The 21981-nt window shown below is 45.9% G+C and overlaps 1 pseudogene across 1 annotated transcript in view; it reads right to left on the bottom strand.

Annotated features, from left to right (window-relative positions):
* The window catches only part of LOC308629058 (serine/threonine-protein phosphatase 4 regulatory subunit 1-like), a 69751-nt pseudogene that overhangs the window by 10484 nt on the left and 37286 nt on the right, over positions 1-21981 (bottom strand). Inside the window, exons 6-12 of the transcript XR_014017917.1 lie at positions 13687-13829; positions 12963-13147; positions 11396-11763; positions 9188-9381; positions 6419-6516; positions 5359-5544; positions 4938-5099 (exon numbers count right to left, since the gene is read on the bottom strand). The product of XR_014017917.1 is annotated as a serine/threonine-protein phosphatase 4 regulatory subunit 1-like (transcript). The remainder of the gene's footprint in view (positions 1-4937; positions 5100-5358; positions 5545-6418; positions 6517-9187; positions 9382-11395; positions 11764-12962; positions 13148-13686; positions 13830-21981) is intronic.

Raw genomic sequence — 21981 nt, 5'->3', positions numbered from 1 at the left:
GCTCCTCATCCCACCTTCCTCCTTCCCTACTGCGGTGGGCAGCCCTGCACTGGACAGGACGGGAGCACGGGCTGGGCCTGGCCCCCACCTCCCTGGACGGAAAGTGCCGGAGAGCAGGAGGTTGTTCCTGTTCTGTCTCCAGCATCTAGAGCAGGCCTGGCACACAGCAGGTGCTCAGTCACTATCCATAGGATGACTGCACAGAAGGGCTGGGTAATCCTGGGCAAGTCCCTTTTCCAAACTGTGTTGTCACAGTCTCCTGGGAGATAAGGGGGTTCAGTCCTCTGTTCTCTCCTGGCTAGTCTTCCGGGGCTGAGATTCTTTGCCTGGTGCTGTGTGTTGATATCACGCGGCAAACATATGCTCAGGGTAGATGCTCCCCCCAGGCCCTGCTAACCTGAGAAATGAAAGCAAACGCTTGCCTTCCGACACACTTAGAACAGTGCCGGCACCTTAGGATGAGTTCATTCATGAAATTTAACCCCAACGCACTTTCACTGCTGGAATAGAACTTCTGCAGAATTGCTACAACCTGTGAAAAATATTAGAAGAGCGAATTTAGAATGCTGGCTGCCATCTACTTGGATTATGAATACTACTCTACACGGAAACTGGACATTTTGATGCACCCTTCCACCTTTAAAACGAATTTATGAGCACGGGAGAGAGTCATTTTTGTCACAGTGATCGTTAGAACACAGAGGAAAAAAGATGTTTAAATATATGGTGATACACACACATACACACACACACACTCACACCCATAAAACCCTTCATAAAAGGAAACGTAAAAAGGGACTGGCATTAGAAAAATACATTATTAACCTTAAGATTCCAAATTTTAGAAAATGTCCCCTTGCATAACAACTAAATCATTACCTTTCAGAACATGTCATTTTTATAAAATTTTAGCACCATCAGAGTACCTTAGTAAATATTTTCAAATGAGATTTTTTTTCCTCAGTATCCGGCTGGTATAAGCCCACATAAAACAGGATCGGCTTTTCTTTCCTGGAGTTTTTGCTCACTGACTACTTTTCTACAAAACTGTGCTGGAGAGTGAACCCAATCTCTGTTGAAAAGAAACACTAATAAGCCATTGTTTAAAGAGTTTCATACATAAGGTGATTTGTCCACAATTTTCATCACTCAAGAATACTGCTTAACAAAAGAGCTATATTACGTATTGATAAAACTATAATACAGTTCCTAATTTCAAAACTTAAAAGCTGCTTTCATGGGTAAATGGACAAATTAAGCCCAGAAAAAATAAAGAAGTTAAAATGGAAAAAACATAAATACTCCTTTTTCTAAAACTCATAAACAGAAAAGGTCATGGTTCCTTACTAGCTTGAAGGAGATCCACCGAACTTCAGAAACTTTATCTGCACACAACTTTAAGGCAATATGCACTAAATATCATAAACATCATTGGGATTATAGAGTTCCAAAATCAACATCAGCTGTCTGAAATTTAAAAAAAAAAAAAGAAAGAAAGAAATTGTTTGGGGGGTGAAAAACACATTATCAACCTCTCTTTATTCTCATCTCATTTTATAGATAAAAATAGCCAGGCTGGGAGATCAACGGAAGCAGAAAGCTGAGTGAAAATGGCCTCGCAAAGAAAATTGGGGGAAAAAATCTTAATTCTTCATCTCTCTCTCACACACAAATCAAACAGAAAGGAAATAAATTAAACTTTGTAAAACAGAGGCTGAGAAATTTATGAATAGGGATTTAATATTTCAACTTTAGGTTATCAGTTAGAAAGCACATAAAACTTTAAAAATCAGATAACATAAAAATAGCCAGGACGCTGAAGTTCCCAAAGATCAACAGATCAAGGGAAAACAAATGAGATTTCACTGTCTCCACAGTGTTCCTGAAGCTGCAAATTAAATTTTCTGCTTTTGCTGGCCGGTTCACGCACTGTTCACGAGCTTTTCTCAACCCAACAAGGTCCACCTGGAGAACGGGAGCACGAGCTCGTTTAACCCCAGGGAAAAATTCATAAGATGGCTGGTGGGAAAAACCTACTACCAAAGCTTTCACTGTTTTCTAAACGGAGAAGGGGAGAAGGGTATGAAAATAAATGGCATTATTTCCACACTGGCAAAGAAAGGAAATGAAAAAGAGATTGGAAGGAAGCTAGAACCAAAAGCCAGGAGTGCCGGTGAATACTTTCATATCAAAAAGCACTGTTTTTAGAAAAGTGATACCAATATCGTGGGCATGGAAGCACAGAATTCATATCAGTGGCTTTGGCTTCAATAACCATCGCAGAGATGTTAGTTAGATAGCCCGCGCTCGGGGATAACGCCGTCGGGCGAAGCGAGCCGAGCCGAGCCGAGCCGGCCCGGCCCGGCCCGGCCCCGGGAAGCAGGTCATCGCAGCCGGCCCCGGCTCCGGCTCCGGCTCCACACCGTCCCCGTCGCTGGTCCCCGGTACCGGGAAGCCAGTCAGCCGGTCCCCAGCCCCGACTCCATCCCCGGTCTCCGGCCCCAACCCCACCCCGGGGTCCCCAGTCCCCGGTTCCATGCCCATCCCCGACCCCGACCCCGACCCCGACCCCATCCCCATCCCCATCCCCATCCCCGGGAAGCAGGTCAGCCCGGCCCGAGACGGACCTCGCCGAGTTCCTGCACTCAGCCGCTAGAGGGCGCGATGCCTTCATGGAAAAAACGTGGGCCTGTTTTTCCTCGGTTCTCTGAGAATATACGCCGGGAACATGGCATAATGACTGAAACCTCAATCTCTCAAATTTAGCATAATGATTAAGGATCACAGCAAAGAGAAAATCTTTTAGTTTGCCCCTGGCATCGGCCAAATCATATCCTGAATAGCCGCAAAAGCCTGATGGATTTCTACAGGGAAGACAATTATTTGAGAGATTTCCAGTTGAGAGCAAGAAAAATGAAAACTAGAGATACTGAAATAAATCTCGACAAGGTGAAAACTAAAACCCAAACAACAACAACACAAACAAATCCACTCAGTACTGCGGGAAGCACATTATACACCTCGGGACGGAGAATTATTTAAAGTGACACTTTCACTCTTTTAGAATCACTAAAACCTTGAACATTCCTCCTGCTGGCACAAAATGGGGAATTAAATAACGCCTTCACACACAAAATGATGTACAGATCTGAGCCACCTTGGGGGACGTTTTTATTAAATAATCGCTTCATCTGGGTTAGACCTTTTCATATCTCTCACTGTAACATAATTTTCCTTAGAGGCTGAAGTGTATAAACTGCGCTGTGCCCTTACACAAAGGGCTACACTCAGAATGTTCAAGAAAGCTTTGGCAAAAACTGCTCCGATTAATAGGAAAATATTGAAGAGTGGGTGATTCATCTTTCATTTGGTTCAAATAAATTGGCTTACAGAACAGCACAACACTCTAATTCCAAAGTGACTCTCGCCCTGCCTGCCTCTGAAAATGAATGTCTCCCCAGAGACGGTGGTATTTGTAACTTAGAGCTTTGGAATTCATTTTATCCCTTAATAAAAACATAATCTCTTTATCCAAAAGAACACTCCTACTGCTACTTTGGAAATCAATTATAAGGTGGGGACATGAAGAACTATTCCACCTAGCTGGCCTTCTCACAACCCCAAACAGGCTTTACGTACTCTGCCAGTCCATATCGAAACCTCCAATGCCTGCCGCTGTCGGTCACTACAAATTCTGGAAGCTGATAAAAGATATGCTCTCCTCTTGTCTTCAGGAAGCAACTATTTTTTTAAAATGTATATATAAATAAAAATATATAATCCTTCAAAATGTCCCCAAAGAGACTGTTTTATTATACTTCAGATTATTATACATTGGTCACCGGCCAGAACCGTTCATTTCCCTGACGCCTTGTACTCCACTACCCAGTGTGGCTGTGAATTAGCTTTGCTGTTAACAGACATCCAACGCGTCCCTGCCTGCTTCCACCCTCTCTCCCCTGGTTCGTGGATGTGCTTGTGTGTTTCTGCACGCCCCCTACTCATCCTTCTTGCACGGTTTCCTGCCTGAAAAAAAAACCAAGCGTGTGTGTGCTTGGAAGATAATGCCCCGGCTGCCTCCCAGGGAGGCGGCACTGCTCGTGTGCTCCTGCACCAGACAGGAAAATCTCCAGCGATGCGGCATGCGCCAGACTCCGTCAAGGACAGCTCCTGGTCATGTGGACGCGAGCAATTCGTTTCTCTAGGTCATGTTTAAACGCTTAGTTTCACGCTCATCGTTCCTCTGGGGCGGGGGCGGGCGGGGGGAAGGCAAGACGGGAAGCAGCAACATCTTGCAAGAAAGAGCCCTTCATGCAGAACTGAGATTGGATTTCAGCTGGGCTCTTCCCTTAGGTGACCCCGGGCAAGTCACAAGCCACCGCCACCGGGAGCCCGGTTCCTCCCTTCTCAGAGTGTGCTGGGCCATCTGTCTACCATCCTCCATGCAATTAGAACTCTAAGGGACAGGAAGATTGGGAGGAAAGATAAAGATATTTACCCATCACTGAAAGAACGCTCACCTTAAGATTTGTGGATGATATGCTTCAACTGAAGAAACCCAGACAGCTGTTTCCGGTTTTTTTTCCACTGATACTTTACATGTCCAGGGTTTTAAAAAATTGTATTGGGACTTCCCTGGTGGTCCAGTGTTTAAGAATCCACCTTCAAGCACAGGGGTACGTGGATTCGATCCCTGGTCGGGGAACTAAGATCCCACATGCGCAGGGCAACTAAGCCCAAACGCCGCAACTACTGAGCCCGCGCACTTTGGAGCCCATGTGCCACAACTAGAGAAGCCCGGGCACTGCAACAAAGAGCCCACACGCCGCAAAGAAAGATCCCGTGTGCCGCAACTACGACCCGACACAGCCAAATAAATATATAAAAATTGTATTGAAGAGGGGAGATTTGTTTTTTGTTTTCACCCTTCTTCCTACCTTTAGAAAGTCATACGGGTGTTTCAGAACTCCTATTCGTACTTCATCCAGGGCCTTTAAAAATCCATTGAAGATGGGCAGCAGGTCGGCAGCCGTTAACTGTTCCCCAAGGATCACAGCCAGCTCGTGGATGGAGAAGGCTAGGGTCCGACGGACCTTCCACTGGGGGTGCGCAGAGACATACGGACCACAAAAGGCAAGCATAATTCAGTGTTATCAAGAGCGTAAGTGGCATTTGTGGAGCCAAACTGATACTGCCAGGGGTTGACCACTTAAAGCTTCATTTGACCAGAGACCAGTAAACAAGCCAATGGCGGCCACATAAAATACAGGTCAGTGAGCAGCCTTGCCGCAGCTTCCCTTTCTCCCTAATTAGATGACCCATCCTATTCTGTGCCTGCCCTGAAAAGGCTCCTTTTACCTGCACGTCGGAAGCCAGCGTCTCGTACGTATCTTTCAGGCAGTGCCAATTCTGCCTGCCCAGGGTCAGCGCCACCACCAGCAGGCTGTAGGCACAGTGTTTGGCTGTGTCGGTATCGACGGTCTGGGCTCGAGCTGGGTCGGTCATGGACACATACTGATCTAGCAGGGGCTGAGGTATTATATCCTGGGAAACAGGACAGAAAGGGGACCATCATGCTTGCAGTAGAGAAGGAGAACGCTCATGAAAGACGAGGACATTGGAACTTGGAGGTGAAAACAGCAAAGCAGGAGTGAGTATAAGAGGAACAAGAGGCTTCCCAAAGCTCGGGGCTCTGGAGTGCACGAACTTCTTGTTCGGTGTGTAGTGAGTCAGCTTTGTCTAAAGCTAAAGCAGTGGCCACGCTCATCTTTTCTAAATTGGTCCAATACTGGATATCACAGAGCACAGTCTAGAATAGCAGCGTTTGGCTGGTCTGGTACACGCAGCTCTGGAGAATGCAAGCTAGCTCCTCTTTTCTTCTTAACTGCCCCCAGCACCTATGGCCGGAGCCCCTACATTCTGCTCACTACTACCTTCTTCCAACTGATGGGACACTGCCTTCATAAGACATCACCCGCTTACCTTTTTCTCTGCAAGGACAAGGGGATACAATAATTAAAAACCTTTAAGAGAACTTCCATAGCACTAGAAGCTAATCCACAAGACAGAACAAAACCAAACACAGTTCAACAAAGGAAGCTGTCGAAAACTTTTCAGACAAAAAAGGAGCTAGATGGCTTGTATAAACAGACACTAAATATGAATGTATACATGCCAAATTCTTTTCTCATATTTGATTTGCTTTATTAAAATACCTTCGAGATTGTTCAGAAGACTTTAAACAATACTTGAGAATTTACTTTTTTTAAGTTAGAGAGGAAATATCAGCAACACAGATTATGAACTAAGATATGTCATTAATATTAATGGAAGAAAAACATTTGGCTCCAACAGCCGTTCTTAAATTTAACTTCCAGAAAACGTAGTTTTGAGTTGCTTTTCTTTTCAAGGAACGAACCTGTAATTTAGATTTATCCTCTTCAAGTGGGCTGCAGCCATGCCTCTCTGGTCGGTCTCCAAATGGTCACTGGTTCCACCGCCAGGTTCGCCTGGACCCTGCAGAGTTGATCAGGCACATTACCAACGTAGTCCAAAGGAGGAAGCTGTCCTACCACTCCCCCTTCAACGAATCCTCTTTCAAGGCCAAAAATGACTTCTGCAGACCAAGACCAGAGCTCCCCTGAAGTCAATGGTATCCCTCCAGATGTGAAAGAATCCATTTGCACAGTTGTATATGATACCGTATGGGTCAGTCATTTCAAGAGCATTTTAGTTTCAAGGCTGCTTGAGGCCCTTACAAAAGACAGGTGCTTGCTGGTGAGTACCAACAACTCAAGTCTGTAGTTACCCTTCTTTAGGCCCCAGGGTCCCCGGTGTGGCTAGCTGATGCCCTTAGGTAACGGTCGCATGTCTAAAGCAGAGGCCACTCCCGAAGGCAGGGCGAGGTCTGCAAGAAACGGTGAAGAGCACCTCCAGCATTTCTCAGGGACGAGAGAGGACAGCGCCCTGGACCCCAGACAGAGGATGGAGAGGCGGGGGGGTGGGGGGACCCATTTAATCTGAGTGAAAAGATATGGCTGATGAAAGGGTATTTACTTAGAAAACTGTTCTCAATTTTCACATGTACAAATACCTCTAATGTTTGCTGATGAACCTTTACATTAGGTTAACAATTAAAACGAGCAGGACCATCCAGCGGTGACATATTGGTCTCTGGTCATTGATTAACATTAACTGAGATGGGCCTGACCTTCTCCTTCAACCATAACATGGATTTTCCTACTTGCACTTGAAATGTCATACTGTCTACCAGCTTAATGGATTCTGACAAATCAGCTCAATATATGATCCGGGAAAGTCGATTAATACACCGATAGATGCTTCGTTTGCTCTGAGGCACACTACCAGAACCTTCAATTCCCAAGGTTTCCACTGAAATGTACTGCTTATTTTAACGGAGGACATGATAAAACAGAAATATTTTGGTATGATAACCTAAGACCCCAATTTTTCCAAGTCAATAAATTCATATAGATTAATAAATAATAAATCGTTATTCTTCTTCTAGGAATTAATTTTATTCCAAAGTCTTCAGTGCCATAGTTACATACAGCACTTATTCCAGGACCAAGGTTTACTTAAGGTTTAAGTAAACCACCCCAAGTCAAGGCAACCCCAGAAGGAACTGGGAGGTCTTTCCCCAGAAAACTACCTGGCAGTCAAAAGAGACAAGTGGGAAGAAACAGGCCCCTCCTTCCCCTGGGCACCTCGGGACCAAGCTGGTGCATGAAGATGGCGGAGTGGGAGCTGGACCAAGGTCAACGCAAGGGCCGAGGGCGACCAGCCTCCTCACCTCCTCTTCTGTCCTCAATGCTTAAGCTCTGAGTTGTTTTGTTACTTTTTCCTTCTTCTGCAACTAGAAGCATCCTGACTGATCCCTTAGGAATCTAAGAGTCAAATTCAAGAGCCCTGACATCCCCCGCCATACACCAAAAGCCCAATTATACAGGCCCTTTTAAGGTCCTTCACTCAAGACAGCCAACTTGGAGGAATCTGTTCTCTCTTTTCCTTTTTCACTTCTGCATATGACAAAGAAGCCCGAAAACCATCACATCTCCCACCAAGGTAAACGTGGCCACACCTTTCCACTTAACACGGGTGGTTTTTATACTCCAGGTAACAAAGGTAACAACGTGAGCTTTCTTGCCTATTTTTTGAAGCAAATCAGCAAAACAGGATATCATCTCGTTCCCTACTAATCAAAGGCAACCTTAATAACCCTTGAACATTTTCTATTCAGGCTTTTTTAATTCGTCTTTTGTTTAGCTTCACTGGAGCAGACCAAGGGGTAAAAGGAGGTGATAAGTTAGTTTAATCACGGACATCGGAATGTAAACTGTGTGAATGGAGAAACAATTGGTATTCTGACCCTGGAGACCACAAGTTTGAAGAGATTCTCCATCGTGGCACATGAAAATGAGAGGGTGCCCACACATCATGACTTTATGAGCACAGACCCCTTGCTAATTTTAATTCGCTAGTCTCACCACTACCTGTGAAGGACCCCAGCTCAGAGGGGTCCATGTGCAAGTTTAGTAGGAATTAGGAAGGCATCAGAGCCTCCTACCACGAGCGAGCTGGAAAGCTAGAGAAACTCAAGGTGAGAAATAAGTGCCAGGCTTCCTTCTCGCCCCAAACACGGAGTCCCAGCCTCACGGGGGTTGGTTCCAGACTAAAGGAGAAAAGGTAGTGAGCTACTTGTCTTCTCAAAAGCTCCCCTCCGAGAAACGGCATCCAGCACCACTCCTGAGCAAGCACGGGTTAAAGGAGGCCCACAGGACGGGCTGGAGGATATGCGCAATCTCAAAGGTCACCGTCAACTTTACATTCTAGGAGTTGCATGAATTCACCTCCCCTTGCTACTGAAAGATGTAAGCGTAGGTTTAGCAGTGAACTAGAGCATTCAGACGGTTAATCCCCCCCGAAGAACCAGGCTGTCTTTGGAGAAGAGGGAAGGTGTTTTGGTCTCCCCACGTTTGTTTTGTGGAGGAGAGTCGGGGTTATCAATCACCTGATTGATTCGTTGTCTAGTTATCCAAAACATGACCTTAAGAATAAAATTAAATGTGCCATTTATCAATTCTGCCAGGATATATTAATAAAAGAAAACGCAGCTTCGTGATTTCTGTCACTTCCTCGGTGGCTGAGGGACAGGGCACAGACTCACCGTGCTTTGCAACGTCCTGGCCGCGGCGAGCTCATTGTGCGGGGGTGAAGCCGACGGGGCCGGCCGACGGCCAGGGGCTGGGCTGGGGTCTGAAATGGACACCTCCTTGAGCCCTTCTGTCGGCGGGCGCTCGGGCTCAGTCACAGAGTCGAGCTGTGCGGCCATCAGTGCAGCCGACAATACCTGAACTTGAGCTGCAGGAAGAGAAGTTCCAAGAACTTTAATAACTTTATTTGGTTTGTGGGGATTCACTCCCAACAAGACGGGCTGGACGTGGACGCACCACACAAGCCCTCCCCTCCCGGACGTCGGTCACCCGGCGCGAGCTCTCACCAAGGTGCTGATGTTTATGGCCATTAACTTGATTCCAACTAAACGCCAGCCACACACAGAGCATCAAACCTGAACTCGAAAAGCCTCAGTCAGGAAAATCAGAGTTCAAGTCCATCATCTTTCACAGAAAGACAACACGATGTTCCTGAACGCTGCTGTCTGGGAGGCCCAGCGATATGGGTGGAGGGGGTCCCACCCCCCATTTATAAACCAGGGCGGCCGATGCTCTGCCACACGCACATACACGCACGTGCGTGCTGGGATCAATCCATCCCCGTGCACACCGACGAGCAAAGACCGCGTTCACCCAGCCCCGAGCACTATCCGTTCTTTCTGTCCACAGCACGGCTATTCGAGACTCTCCTAGCAGTGAAGACGACATAGTTCACATGTCTTTCTGTAAAAACAAACTGATGTTTCCATGTCTCCAGCCTCCAAACACACACACACACACACACACACACACACACACACACACACACACACAATACTGCCTGCATCCTGTTTTCTACTAGTTCAATTCAACAAGAGTCCTTAAAATGTTTAGAGCTTGCAAGGGCTCCCCACTGGGCCCAGGGCAAGGTGCCACCTCCTCAGTGCACCCAAGGCCCTTCCCAGGGGTCTGAGTGACATTTTCAGCCGTGGCCAGTTCACAAATACCCAACGGGTAGTTTATTTCTCAATCTTTTGGGGTCCCAGATCCCTCTGAGTACTGATGAAAGCTGCGGGTCCTTCCTTACAAAGAAATTAAGTCTGCATATGCACACAAGATTGTACAAACAACGATTTCAGGAAACTGGAAGAAACCTCTGAAACTCAACCCTCGACTTCTCAAGATGATGGGGTCCTGGCCGTCGCCTAAAGCCCGCGTCTAATGTCAGCTGCTCTGCGAGGTCTTCTCCCAGATGCTTCCTCCGCCCCCAGGAGGGACCGGCTTCCTGCCCTGTGCGCCCACCCTTGCCCCAGCCTGTGCCACTCCCTATGCTGGGTGGTTGTTTCCATAATCCCCTCAACCAGACCCTAAGGGCTTCACGTGTTGGGCATTACTGCCCCAGCACGCAGCCCGGGTCCAAGCACTGAATAATGCGGCTTTAGAAATGTGTTTTCCAAAAACAGACCTTTGTCTATAACAATTAGAAGCGATATGTTACATGTGCTCATTCCTTCAGCAAACACTGACTTAATTTCCTTTATAAATTTAAAGACAAAGGATAATCACAGGGCTAACTGGATTTTCACATTTCCTTTCCCGAAAGCTTCACAAATCTTTGCCCGGTAACAGCAGCAAGTGTTGTTTTTTTCCAATTTCCCCAACTCAAGGAAGAATACAAATAGAGTCCTGTTTAGAGAAAGAAGAGGCATGGTGATGGATATGGACTGCAAGGCCTGGCTCCCAGATCAGGCACTCAGTGGGAACACTAGTCACAAAATGAAAAAGACCCCAAAGAAGAAGTTATGCTTTTCCTGGCTGTACAAGGCAAAAACCTTAAGGTTTAGGTGAGTTAACAGGCTCCAAAAGGAGCACCATCCTTGGCTGTCCGTAACTAGAAAGGGCACTGTCACATGGCGAGAGACAGAACCGTGTCCAAGGAGCTAATAAAACTTCCACCGCTCCAGACATGCCCGAGAACTAGCCGCTTTTATCTGAGAACCAGGTGACATGGCTGAAAAGCAAGGAGGCAAAACCCTTGCAGAGACCTGCAACAGCAGGATCCCCGGTGTGAGGGCTGTGCGGAGACTGGGCCAGGCGCCCCCGTGGTGGGTGCGCAGGGTCGACTGAGGGAAGTACGCACACGTGGAGAGCCACATGGGCCCGGGTGACACACAATCCAGAAAGATCCCGTTTTCTCTTTCATTACCGTGGACAACAGTTACCTTGCACATCTGGATCGTTCATCATATGCTCCTGCAAACCATCCAGGACTCTCTGAATCTCGCTCCTAGCCACAGAGCTCCTATGCACGGCCTCGGGTGTGCTGCCATCTTCCTCCTGCGGGCCAGCCTCGCTCAGGAGCAGCTCTAAGTCCTTGCTTATGTCAGGGAGAGGAGTTCGCCAATAAAGGAAATTACTGAAAACGTCCTCAGGACTCCCCGTGCGGGCCCAGGAGTCTGGTCCAGGATGGCTGTTGACGGGCAGGTCGTAAATACTGGGGAGCTTCGTGGCCTCGGGGGAAAGCCTGGTCAACTCGGCTCCAGCCAAGACAGAGTCTTCCGTTGGGCTCTCCATCAGGCCACTGGAGGAGCTACGGACACACAGGAAATTGCTGGTGTCCGTGGATGTGCCTACCATGGGTAGAGCTGGCTCTGTGTGGCCTGGCTTTGTTGAACTAGTTTAAATTGAGGGAAGCAAATTTTTAGCACCGTGTAATAGACTGGAAGTAAGATGGGAAAACATCAGATCCCCATCCTCGCGAGCCCAGTCCTCCTCTCTACCTGGCTACCCGACCTCCCGTGTCTTCCGGTGCCAGAAGTTAATAACCTCACAGAGGATAAGAGGTTCAATCAGTGCCCTCTGCCCCACTGGGAGTATTACAAGCACTGAAAATGCCACAGGAAGGTTCACCCAATCCCTCCATCACATTCAAGTGGGGCATTAGCCCCGGCTTATGCGGGCACCCCTTCCGTGGCGAGATTCCATGCACTAACTGCCCATCAGTACCTCCACCAGGGGGTGGAGGCATTAGAAAATAAGAGGTGCTAGAGCCGCTAAGAACTGGCTATTTGTGAACCACTTGGAAAGTCTTGAGGAGGAAGATGTGGCACACAGGCCTGACCTTCAGCAAGAACTCAATGAATTTTGGTGGAGAAAGATGGAGAGAAGGATGCACCCATCTTACGAAGCATCCGTGCCATCCGAGACGTGAATCACCTCCTCCCACACTGCTGAGGAGGAACATTTGCAATGGAGAAATGCTAGTAAACTACCTCGAATGGCCTGCTTACTACGTACCCATCGTCTTCTGAGGAAACAGGAAAGAACTCAAACTCAAAACTCTAGATCAATCACTAGAACTTACTAGAAGAACAGTGTGGGCCTAGTAACGGTGAGTCAGGAAATGTCACCTTCATGTGCATGAAAAATCCTACGGCACAAAATTCTATTGGGGAGACGTCACATTTTCCCTGTGTAAATTATCCAAAGAACTTCATTAATCAAAAAGTAAGAGAAAATTTTCTTTATAGGTTATTTAATCACAACTCTGAATGAATATTTTATCTAAATTTAAGAGACACAGTAGCTTCATTATTTATAACCCAGTAGTCATGTTTCAAAATCATTATTGCAATTACTTTTTGCTTCTTTACATAATTAAAGCTCTAATATTCCATCTTGCCCAGAAGGTCACTGTTACTAAAACTCCAGACAAGATAATTGCTAGAATTTTAGGTGGATGCTTGCGGTGAAGCCGGGATCCTGATAATTATCCCAGCCAAAACTTACCAGGCTGAGGACATGTTACCATGGCTGCCTGCACCCGGTGACCCGGAGGTGAAATCCGAGTCCAAATCCGGAGCCGGTGGTTGGATGCTCAGGGTGCCATCTTCTCGAATATAAAGGCCAGCCCTGGAGGGGTTGGCAAAGGTGAAGATGAAGGGGCCCAGGGACTGGAAGGCAGCCTGGCGCACCTGAAACCAGAGACAAAGGGCGCGGTGGACGCGGTGTCGGCCAGGTCTGATCCCAGGCTGAACAGATGGCTGATCACCAGACAATTCACTGTCCGCCACATTATGTCTAAGCAGATGTATTGCTTTCTAAGGCAGTCGCTGAGTTCCAAATAAACTATTTTTCAACAGAAAATCAGGAAAAATTTAGTGCCATCATGTAGTTTGTATGCTTCCAGAATATTAATTCTACCTCAAATAATTCCAGACTTTGTAAAGCGTCTGAACAAACCTTATTCAGCATGACGGGCATGTTTATGATCATAAGAGAAAAGGTAACAATACAGTTACAGCTTTCTCCTTCTCGTTTCTCATTTCTGTGATATTCGTTTGCTATGAATGCTGAGGTGTGTGCCACTTTCTTACTACACACCAGGCTTCTGAGATTTTAGGTGCCCTAATAATCCTCACAAAGTCTAAATACGCCAATCCGTTACTGAAAAGACACAGTACGCAGTGCCAAGTCCAAAGCCACACCAAGGCCTGCAAGTGGCCGCACTCACCCATCAACAGGGGTCGCTGATCAGCGTGATCAAGAGCGCCGGCCCTCGGGGGACGTGCTGTGAGACACGGCCATGAAGCACTCCGCAAAGGCTTTCCTCATCCCCCACGCGTTGTCTGAGCAGAGCTCCAAAAACTTCGGGAGCTACCAAAGCAAACAAAACCATGCCACTCAGACTCGGTCACCTGAAGGAAGGGTAGACCTGTTTCAATGACGTAGTTAAGGCAGAGCCATAAGTTAATGACACAAAAGCTATGAGTCCAAAAGGAATCGTCCGAAACAAACAGAAATTAGGATAAGTAACTTCCTTTACCTCTTAATCCTAGTAAATGACTGTGTTAAATTCAACAAGATAATACAGAAAACCTCCCCAAAGGCTGAATGACTGATATGCGTCTGTGAACTGTAGAGAAGAATTGTGAATGACTTTGAAATTGTGGATGCCCCAAGTAGCGGCCCCACCCAGGTGCCGCGGTCTTTGGCTGGGGTACTTTAGTGAAAGAAGGCATACTGTTAAAACCCGATAGTAGCAAATAGTTCCAGTCCACGGAACGCAAACTGTGTGCAGTGGAATGCAATGGATTGTCATCACCCTGGATATACACGGTTGTGAGTCCATTCACAAGCTCACATCGGCCCTCCTCGGTGTGACCGTAAATTTGTGGCGCTTCAGTTAAACTAGCTGTATTCCAGCCATACAGGTAGTGCACCCTGTCATGTAAAAGTGGCAAGTGCTTACTTAGGACAGTTCTCTGGGGGCCTGGTATGGGTGGGCAGTGGAGAAGCAAAGATTATCGTGATGGAGTGAAGTCCCCGTCAGCAACGCTGCAATGAGGCGCGGTGGGGGACACGCAAGTACTCTGAACAGAATGTCATGGAATGCTGAAAAGGGAGAGATTAACTCTCTCTGACCCAGTGGGTAGGTGAGTCCAGACAGGGAAGGAACTTGACAGAGGCAAATGCACACGGAAGCTGGGTGTGAAGTGTGAGCAGGGTCGCCCTGCCAGGCAGGGAAGCCTCTGGAAGGAGACGGGCAGTAATGAGCAGGGCAGGGAGGTGCACGAGAGCAGAGAGCTGCGAGGCCCTGAAGAGCCCCCAGCTGCCTGGTGACGTCGTTCTCCAGACTGCTGTGCCGAGAACCACCAGGGACGTCAGCAAAAATACAGACCCCGGCCGTGCCCCCTTTCGCCCTCCCTGCAGTTCAGATGCACGACCGAAGGTCAGGGCGCCGTTCAGACCCGAAGGAGGCGACTGGAGGTGAGGCAGGAAAGGTACTTGTGAAGGGAACTGAGGGGTCAACAAGGGTCTGGATTTTAGTCTGTAAACCAAGAAAAAAAATCCCACAGGTTCTGAAACCCAGGAGCGAGGAGGTGGTGGAGCAGTGTTCTAGAAAGAGCAGTCGAGAAGGGACGGAGAGTGGCTTAGACAGTGAGAAGAGCCCAGGGGGAAAGCGAGCCGCAAGGAAGCAACAGCAGAAGTCCCCAGGGAAGAGGGCGGGGCTGCTCCCGCAGCATCCCACACACCAGCTGCCTGAGGCTTATAAGAAATGTTACTTCAGGAGCCAAGAAACCTGAAACTGATGGATGCAAAACTGCCATTCCAAAGTAACAGACTCATAAGTACAAAACTTCACCACTAATTTCAAAAGTGCCCTAAGAACTGCATCAGCAAGTACAGCTGGCAAAACGTCACGTTCCAAAAATTCCTCAGTGGCTTCTTGTCCGACAGCATGACAAATATCACGAAAATTTGTGGCATATACCTTAAAAAGGCAAAAGGCATACTCATTATCCTCCGATTTCTTTTTGTCTTAACAAATCGTGAAAACTAACAAGCAGGAGCCTTGAGAGCAACGACTCCTCTGGTCGGGCAGCTAACAAGCACTTACTGAGCCCGATGCCCACACAGCACCACCCGGGTGCCTCCACTGCACTGGAAACAGAAGATTTACAATAGAGCACCACACGCTAGGACACTGTGGCTCCTAATCATCTCAATACATAATGCTTTTGGTTAGCACTAGAGCAAAAGAGACCCTTAATGTCCTCTGCGCGGTAAATGAGACCCAGCTCCTTGCCTCTGCGTCAAGAGGGGAGACCACAGGGAAGATGGGCAGCTGCACAGCAAGGTGGACGGTGAGGCTGCTCAGGGAGGGGCTGGCAATGGTCTTCAGAAGGAAGAATATGACAACCGAGTGACAAACGATAAACGGGGAGGGCAGTGCAGGGGGTGCAGTTGGAAGGTACAGCAAACATGCAAGGGTCCTGGAGCCAGTCAGCCCCAGCGATGAAAAGGCCTTGCACGCCTGGGCCCCAGCATTGACGCACAAGCCAGCAACGTCTCTTCCTCCTGTGCCCGAGAGGGTTACCCTCACGGAGCCTAACCCTACGTCTCCACAGATGCCCGGATGGCAGGGAAAACTGGCAACAGTGTTCACTGTTTCCCTTACACAGTTCACACTGGCCACATTTTTCATCCAGACTGTGTCTACTGAGGAAGTCCAGGCACTTTAAAGGAATCAATTTTGAATCTTTTTTTTTTTTTTTTGCGGTACACGGGCCTCTCACTGCTGTGGTCTCTCCCGTTGCGGAGCACAGGCTCCGGATGCGCAGGCTCAGCAGCCATGGCTCACAGGCCCAGCCACTCCGCGGCATGTGGGATCCTCCCGGACCGGGGCATGAACCCACGTCCCCCGCACCAGCAGGGGGACTCCCAACAACTGCGCCACCAGGGAAGCCCGAATCTTTTTTAACCTTTTGAATTTTTCAAGTTTTGAAACTGTACATTCCCACCTTCTGAACTTAAAAGAGCTTCCCATCACCACACAGCTCACAGAATCGAGGGAGCAGCAGGCGTTCAACTGTGCTTTTGCTCAGCACTGATACCAGCTTGCAGATTATCTACAAATAACAAGAAAACTTGGGTCACTTGGAATACCAAAGCATAAACGTCCCACGTATCACTAACTGGATTCCGAAAGCTAGTATCAAAAATATTGCCAAAATACCCAAGAGGTCAAAACAGAGAACACCTTCTTTTGCATTTTGTCAAGTTATATCAATAGAAGGCCAATAGTTTTCAAGTTTTACTCAGATATGGTTTGTCTAAAGCTGAAGAGTTACCATTTGCCAGGTGCCTACCATGTGCCCGACACGTGAATGAACAATTTATGTGCATTACCTCTTTCATGTTCCTCAAACCCTATGACGTGAGTATCACTTATCTTCATTTTTCCAGATAAGGAAACTAACGCTCAAAGAGGTTAAGTCATGTTACCAAAACCAAAGAGTAGTGAGGTGGGACATACAGTAACAGCTGGACAAAGCATAAAAGATGGCTCACAGGCGATCTCTAAAGACTAACCAAACACTGGTGGGGACTATAGGGAAGCAGACCCTTGAGAGGGGAAACCACACTGGGTACAACATGCACTGCTTGCTGCTGCCTTTCTGCCTGGGGCATCCTTCCTTCTGTACAGCCACGTGGGGTAGCTGGACTTCCAAGTAAAAGGTACCGTTTTACTGGCTTGAGAAGTCAGAGGACAGAGATGGAGGTGGCCAGGAAGGCTGGAAAGTGAGGGTAGAAATCCTGGGAGGGAGGGAAGGATGGAGGAAGGGAGCTAAAGAAGGGAGAGCCCCCACCTCCGATTAAATCCTACTCTTATCCTTGGCTGATCTCAGCACCACGTGGGCACAGGGGAGATGGTGAGTTTCACAGAGCAAAGCAATAGCTTGAAGGCAGAAGGATCTGTGTGGTTTCAGCTGCTGAGAACTGCAAAGGAAACAGAATCTGAACTGTTTGCTAGAACAAGTCAACACTCTTCAGAGGAAAAACACAGAATCCAGAGTTTCTGCAATGTTTCATCGAGAAGATACATTAGTCACAGACGTGAGAACAAATGGGAAAATGTGACTTATATTCAAGAAAAATCTCAATCACTAGAAACAAATCCACAGAAGATCCAGATGTTAGAATTAGTGGACTTTAAAAGGACTTTAAAGAGCTATTATAAATATGTTCAAGAACTAAAAGGCAAATAGAGTCATAACAAATGAACAGATAGGAAATCTCACCAAAGAAATGGAAACTATAAAAAAGAATCAAGACTTCTGGTAATAACACTGTAGCTTGGTCAGACTTACACTCTTACAGATAACAATTATAGAATCTTGAAAAAAACATAAAAAAAAACAATCATTTAAGAGTACTGGAGAGCAACCAAAAGGCAGGAACTGGAGCGGAGGCTGTCCTTAAAAGATGAACTGCAACAGGAGAAATTTGCAAGTAAGGTCCAAAATCTGTGTCTATATTTTGCTGAGATCTTTGGCTGCTGCTAAACTACACATATATGGGGAAGACCCCAGGGGCCCAGCAGAAAAGCAGCAGCCAGAAACTAAACAAACTGAGCAGAGGGGTCAGCTGCTGCTCACCACAAAGGAGACAGCTGGGAGTTGGAGATCAGACAAGATTACTGCCTGCTATGTAAAAAGTCACTTTAGAGAAATAAAACAGAATCCAGATCTCTGTAGTGTATCATTTTTAATGTCCAGTATTCAATTAAAAATAACTATGTATTAACAGGAAAAAGTGACCCATAATAAAGAAAAAAGCAATCAACGGAAATCAACACCAAGATGATCCAAATGTTGCAACCACCAGACAATCAATTTCAAAGAGTTTTTATAAATATATTCAAGGATGAGAAGAAAATACAAGCATAAAGAACATATAGGGAGGGCTTCCCTGGTGGCGCAGTGGTTGAGAGTCCGCCTGCCGATGCAGAGAACGCGGGTTCGTGCCCCGGTCCGGGAAGATCCCACATGCCAGCGCGCCGGGCCCGTGAGCCATGGCTGCTGAGCCTGCGCGTCCGGAGCCTGTGCTCTGCAACGGGTGAGGCCACAATAGTGAGAGGCCCACGTACCACACACACACAAAAAAGAACGTATAGGGAATCTCTACATCACAGAGATATATAAACTATAAAAAAAGGTCAAAATGGGGACTCCCCTGGTGGTCTAGTGTTTAAGAATCTGCCTTCCAATCCAGGGGATGCAGGTTTGATCCCTGGTCAGGGAACTACGGTCCCACTTGCTGTGGGGCAACTAAGCCCACACGCCGCAACTGCTGAACCCATGCGCTCTGGAACCCGTGCGCCACAACTAGAGAATCTGCGCACCACAACGAAAGATCCCACCTGCCACAATGAAAGATCCTGTGTGCCGCAACTAAGACCCAACATAGCCATAAATAAATAAATAAATAAATAAATATTTTTTTAAAAGGTCAAAATGGAAACTCTAGAGCTGAAAACGACAATAACTGAAATAAAAAGTTTAATGGAAAGGGCTAATAGCAGATTGGAGATGACAAAAAGAGTCATCAAACTTAAAAACAGATCAAGAAAGATCACTAAATCTGAACATCAGAGACAAAAATTACTTAAAAAAACAAAACAAACAAACAAAAACAGCACCTCAAAGACTTATTGTTGGGACAATATCAAGGGTCCCAACTTTATAAGGCCCGGGCTGAAAGGAGAAAGAGAGAAAAAGCACCTAAAGGAACAATAGCCAAAAACTGCCCAAATTAAGTGAAGGGCATCAGTACACATATCCAAGGAGTTTAATAAACGCAAAGCAGGATAAGCATTCACTCTGCAAAGATAAAGAGACAAATCTCAAGAGCAGAGGGAGAAAAAAGGATATTTTCTACACAGGAGTACGCTACGAATGACAGCTGACTTCCCCAGGAGACAACCACATATCTGTAAAGTGCTGCAAGGAGAAACAAAAACAAACCTCAATTCTATATCCAGTAAAACTATCATTCAAAAATGAAGGCAAAATAAAGGCATTTTCTGATTAAAACTGGGAGATTTCAGCAGCAGCCAACCAAATTCAAAAAAAGTACTAAAGGAAGTGCCTCAGGCTGCAGGGAAATGACACCAGATGGAAACTCAGACCTAGGAAAGGAAGCAAGAGCACCAAAAATGGTAAAAATGTGGGTATAAAGGGCTATGCACTTTTTCTCTTTTCTTACTTTCTCCCAAAGATAGAATTGTTCAAATCTAAAATCATAATACCACATTACCAGGATCATCATGTGATGTACATGTCATAATGTATATGACAACCACAGCACAGAGGAGGAGAGGGTGAGGGGAGCTACAATGTTGCAAGGTCCTACATTTTTGAAAATCCTCAATAGAGAAATTAAAGTGAAGTATACAAAAATATCCAATTAGCCTGAGAAAAGGCAGGAAATAACAGAAGAACAAATGACACAAATGGAGAACAAATAACAAAATGGCAGAATTAAATTCAAATATATCAATAATTACATTAAACATGAATGGAATAAACTCTCCAATTAAAAGGCAGAAACTATCAGATTGGCTATAAAAGGAAGACCAAACTCTATGCTAATGAAAGCAGGAGCATTTTAAATGTAAAGACATATAAGGTTTTGAGTAAAGAGATGTAAACAAATATACTATGATGGGCAGTAAGCATAAGAATGCTGGAGTGGTTACAGTAATATCACAGTGGACTACAAGATACAGATTACCACTAGTGGTAAAGAAAGTCACTTCTTAGTAAAAGAGTCAATACATCACAAAGATATAAACACTAAATGTGTAGCTTTAAACCCTTAAAGTAGACAAGAAGGTAGGCTGAAAAATATTAAGCTTCCTCCTTAAGAAACGGGAAAACTAAAAGCAAATTGAACTCAAGTAAGTAGAAGGAAGGAAACAATAAACAGTAGAAATTACCAGTATCATAAATGAAAGGGATAAAACTACAGATCTTCCAGGCATTAAGAGGTAAGGGAATATTGTAAGCAACTTTATCCCAACAACTTGATAAATTAACAACTTAGATGAAATTAATAAATTCCCTAAAATATACAACTTACCCAATAACACAGATGACATAACAAGCCTGAATAGCCCGTATCTGTGTTGAATCTGTTATCAAAAACCATCTCACAAAGAAAACCCTAGAACCAGAGGTTTTACTGGTGAATTCTAACAAATATTTAAGGGGAAAATAACACCAATCTTAAAAAAAAAAAAATCTTTCAGAAAATAGGAGAGCAGGGAATACTTCCCAACTCATTTTTTGAAGCCAGAATAACCCCGATTCTAAAAGCTGACAAAAACATAACAGGAAAAGCAAATTGCTTACAATAGTCCACTTGAATATAGATGTGAAAATCTCAACAAAATGTCAGCAAATAATGGAGAAGGGAACGCTCTTCACAGTAGAATGACAGCTGGAATCATCAGTGAATGCTAATATTAGTGGGTGAAAGTTTGATGAACAGCAAACTTGTGTAGCTGCAAAGTAACTCCCGTTATTATGTCCAGAGGGGAAAAGTGGTGCAGAGAAACTTGGCAGACACCACCTCTGTCTAAGTCACCAGAGTTAATTAACATCATCAACATCAGGACGAACTGAAGTCCTGGGCCTCCTAACGTGACACATGAGGACACAACATTACTTCCAGGGCATCCCTCTTCCAACATGTTAATGTTAACAAAATTCAGAGAAAGACTCAGGATCTGCCCCAGGTTCAAGGAGACAGAGGAGATGCGACAATTCAGTGCAATGTGTGATCCTGGACAAACGAAAATATTTGAACATGAACCATGGATGAGATATTAGTATTGTATCAGGGTTAACATTCCTTATCTTGATCAGTGTACTATGGTTGTTTAGGAGAGAATTTCCTTGTTTTTTAAAAGGAAATATGCACTGAATTATTTAGGAGTAAAGGGGCACAGTGTCTCCAATTTACTCTCAAATGGCTCAGAAAAATATACACACATATGTGTATGTATATATCTGTGTGTGTGTGCAGCTGTGTAAAGAGAGAGGATGTGATTAAACAGACAGACGTAAGTATAAACCGCTGGAGAAGTGGGATAAAGTATGTACAGGAGTTCACTCCTGCAACTTTTCTACAAGTTTAAAATTAAGACAGAATGAAAAATTACCCCCAAATATGTTTAAAGAACTCTCCCACCCCCCCTCCAAAAAAAAGAAAAAGGGAAGAAGAAAGGAAAGAAGGAAGGACTTCCCATCCCTCATGTCTGCTCTGCCCACTGCACAGCACTGCCTTTTTTTTCTTTTTTTTAAACAGCAGAACAAGCTCCTGGTTAGCAGTTCACCCACTGTTCTACGTGGACTCTGCACATCACAGACAAGAGGGAAAAGAGAACCAACGGGGGTGGGGGAAAAGGAAACTAGCCCCACAACACAAATGAGGGAAAGGCTGTGTCTTCCGAATTTAG

The sequence above is a fragment of the Mesoplodon bidens genome (genome assembly GCF_964165515.1).
Source record: "Mesoplodon bidens genome assembly, chromosome: 15".
Classification (NCBI taxonomy): Eukaryota; Metazoa; Chordata; class Mammalia; order Artiodactyla; family Ziphiidae; genus Mesoplodon; species Mesoplodon bidens.
Note: the sequence above shows the minus strand (reverse complement) of the source record. Positions and strands in the feature narration are given on the sequence as shown.